The sequence below is a fragment of the Psammomys obesus genome, unplaced genomic scaffold, assembly GCF_907164565.1.
Source record: "Psammomys obesus unplaced genomic scaffold, mPsaObe1.curated_primary_1811, whole genome shotgun sequence".
In the NCBI taxonomy this organism is placed as follows: domain Eukaryota; kingdom Metazoa; phylum Chordata; class Mammalia; order Rodentia; family Muridae; genus Psammomys; species Psammomys obesus.
Genome location: NW_026592548.1, coordinates 12,460,920 through 12,464,838, shown reverse-complemented (window position 1 = coordinate 12,464,838; position 3,919 = coordinate 12,460,920). Strand labels below are relative to the sequence as shown.

General features: G+C 47.0%; 1 non-coding gene across 1 annotated transcript; it reads right to left on the bottom strand.

Annotated features, from left to right (window-relative positions):
- Positions 1 to 3,350: 3,350 nt before the first annotated feature.
- Positions 3,351 to 3,482, bottom strand: LOC129682206 (small nucleolar RNA SNORA17). The gene has a single exon (XR_008720952.1). It is a non-coding gene; the product is annotated as a small nucleolar RNA SNORA17 (small nucleolar RNA).
- Positions 3,483 to 3,919: the final 437 nt, after the last annotated feature.

Sequence of the window (3,919 nt, the reverse complement as noted above, 5' to 3'; positions counted from 1 at the left end):
GAAAATATCAAAGGAAAACTAACGTTATACATGGCCTTCCCTCAGCAGGTCCTTATATTTCCATTCAACATAGCAAACTTTAGTCAATTCTAGTAAACCTTCCTAAAATCTTTGAACATAACTGGGTCTATTGAAAAAAAAATGGCAGCATTCTCTATTAAGATTGACACACAATGGAGTTGGCATGGTCTCAGATACAAAGCAATGTCTTCCCAAGAGTTAGCAGAAGTCTTAGTAAGTATCACAGCACTTCCAGTGATAGAAATGTTATTTTTATAACTAAAACTATTGGGCTCTCATTAGCAGAAGAGATACCACAAGAGTGGCAAAAGATTGAAAGATATAGTTGCGATTTCCATCTGTATCCAGGACCCCAGAGAAGGAATGGAACAAGAGATAAAGTGCATGGACCCACTTTGAAATGCAGTAAGTCACCCACATCATCCCTCATCCTTAGACTAAGCACCTGCTCCTGCCTATCCCTTAACTCAAAGCAAAATTTCACATTTGAAGTCCTTACCCCTTAAGAAAATTTGGCCCAGTCAGCTCTTAGATATGTCAGGGCATGCCTGAATGTGTTGTAGGCACTTGTTCTCTTAGTACCATTACATTTCTCTTTCAGTGTTAATAGAACAAAGATAGATTCTTTGTGAGAATACAGTTTTACCTCAACTATCTGTGGTATGTCTTCTGATATTATGTCAAGTGAATGGAAAACCAGGACTGCCCATATTCTTACTCGATGTTACTGTGCCATCCACTATTTGTTACCTTTTCATCTCAACAGCTCTACAAGAACCAAATCAGGCTGGACTAATCTGCTGAAGGCTAAGGCTGTCAATGGACTAAATCTCAGCAATATCCAACTACCACACACCACAAGCCCATGCAATCACAACGCTTGGTAAGTGCTAACATCTATAAACTTTGACTGAATAGGGTAAACTTTGCAGCTTTCTGTGTGCCCAGTGAAAGCTTAACTTGTATTCATAACCAAATGGACCTTTTCTTTATTTAAAATGATAAGCTTCTTTGAGTAAGACAACAGACATTATTGAGTTTGTGTTGGTATGATAAGAAAATTTGCTTATAATATTTTTTCATTTTTTAAAAACTTTTTATTGGTTCTTTGTGATTTCATATCATGCCCACCAATCCTACACATATTTCTCTGTATGAGGATATCACCCCTCCACACTTACAAACTTACACAGACACACAACAGAGAAAAAAAAAAAAACATTGTTGTGGAAGCTGTAGTGTATCTCAGGGTGTCCCCCAGTATACCCTTCGTCCACACTTCTTTGCTTGCAAATGTTCATTGCAATGGCTCATTGATCTGGTAGAAGGCCTCTGGTCTCTGCTACTCTATCAATTCTGGGACTCCTCTTGGATATGCTGTTGTTGCCCTGTGTCATGGACATTCTGCAGTTTTGGGTCTGTAAGACCTACCCCTTCATGTACCAGAAGTTCATCAATATGGTAGCTGTTGGGGCAAGCCAATTCAAAGCCCTGGGTCTGGGCCTGAGAGGTATCTGAGCTGTTCAGACTACCAGGCCTCCTGCTATGATGCCCTCGGGGCCAGCTCATCAGCAAACCCTGCAACCATGGCCACCTCCACCCTGCTGCTCCAGTGAGGTCTGAACCTTATCTCCTTATCTCCTGAGTGCTGCAGTAGGTAAGGGACATAACCACTCTCCCACTTGCCATAGATGGGGAGGAACAGGAGGGAAGTATAGTGTATCTTCCTCCTTTTTACCACCACTTATCAGACATGAGACAGGCTGGCCTCTCCATATCCTTGGGGATGGATCACCTGCAACCCCCACATTCAGGGCCATCTCTTTACTCTGCTGCCCAAGCAAGGTGCAGGGCCTGTTCACCATGTGAGGGTGGGCTCACCGTCACCTGCAGGTGAGGGGTGGGGACAGCTCTCCTGCTCTCATGACCACAGGGCCAACTCTCCTGCCTGCCTTAAGTGGCAAGGGGCAAGTTTGGGGCAGGGTTTTTTTTTTTTAACCCAAGCTGCCGCAAGGCAGACAAGTTGTAGGGCCAGTTGGTCTCTGCTTGAACCCCCAGAGCTAGTTTATGCGAGCCCTTGCCATCAGGGTCACCTCTACTGTGGTGCCCACATATAGGTGCAGGGACTGCTCTCCTGCGTGCTGCAGCAGGCAAGGAGCTGGGTCAGCTCTCCTGCCTGCTGTAGTAGGGGGACTTCTCCTCTCCAAGGGGGACTTTCACTCCAAGGCAGACAAGTGACAGGGGCCAGCTCTTCCACACTCATGCATTCAAGGCTGGCTCACCGGAATCCCTGACACCAGGGTCAGCTTTATTGTATTGCTCAGGTGAGGTACAGGACCCACTCTCCCTAGTGTTGCAGCTGGTGAAGGGCAGGCACAACTCTCCTGCTCTCATGAACGCAGGCCATGTCTCCAGTCTGTGGCTTATGGGGAGGGGTAACGGGCAAAGAGGATGTCTCCCCTTCACTCATGCCACTTCAGGGAAGACTAGTGGTAAGGCCAGTTCTCCTACGCTTCTATCCTCTGTGCTGGCTTCCCACAACTTAGACCATGTGCAGGCCCCTTTTTTAAGTACTATAGCTGGCTAGGGGTGGGGTCAGCTCTCCTTTCATGACCCCAGGGCCCACTCTCCCAAGATGTGCAGGTAAGGGGTGGGGCCAGTTCTGTACAGCCCTCAGACATCAACATGTCCCTGGGTGGCATTTGGCAGTAACACACCCCTGCTGCTGCAGGGCCATGGGTTCAGACATGGCCCCTAGTGACAGCACAGGCCAGGACCCCACCATGCTCCCAGTTGACATAACCAGCTACTCACATCAGGCTGTTCCCCAATACCCTCGAGTCTCCTGTTCGGCCTCTCTTCATTGTGCCCACATCTCTCTGTTGCTATTTCTTTTCCATTTCTCCACCACTTTCTTGCTCCTCTTAGTGGTAACCAGGGTCCCAGAGTGCCTGCAGTCATCTCAGCAGAGCTAGGCCCAGCTAGTACATTATGAGACTGGGCAGGGGTCATCTCAGGCATAATTTATCCCTCCCAACCCGGCCCGGCCTACACAGCACCAGACTCGTGGTCACCTTAGGCTAGCTCTTTGTCCAGGCCTCTATGATGCTAGTCTGCTGGTCCTCTCTGGCTCGCTTCTTGCCCGGACACCCATGTGGCCTCATGAGGGATTCGTCTGTCTTGTGCTTACTCAGAGCAGGACCTGCATGGTCCCGTGTGGGGTTCTTCTAGGCTCTGGCTTTTTCCTCATCCTGAAACCTGTCTGGGCCTGCACAGTACTAGACTGGTGTTTGGGGACCCCTGGCACTGGACCGGTGGTGGTCTCAGGGAATCTTAGGCTACTAATCGTTCGGATGTTTACAGGACAGAACACTGAGTGTAGACACAGCCTCTTTCTTCTCTGCCAGGTACTGACACACATATGACTCAGCAGTCATGCCTGCACTGCCTCTAGGGGTGGGTGGTTATAATCTTTATGCTTAATTAAGGTAGGTTTGCTTCATTTTTTCTCATTTAGTTCTTCTAAGTGAAAAAGATGGATCTAAGTATTATTTAGTTACTCTCAAACAAACAAACAAAAAAACCCAAAAACACAAAAAACTGAAGCTACAGAGATGGCTCAGTATTTAAGATTGTTGCTTTTTCAGAGGACCTGAGTTCCATCCACAGCTCCCATGTCCAGAGGCTCACAGTTACCTGTAACTCTAGCTCCAAGAAAAAGCAAAGCAAGTTCTTTTCTGGTCTCCCTCCACAGACCCCTGTATGCAAATGGGCACACACACACACACACACACACACACACACACTCTCACAAGCATATACACCCACTCACACTGAAATGGATGTATATTGTTTTCAATATATGTTATAATGTTTACATGGCAATAATGACATATTT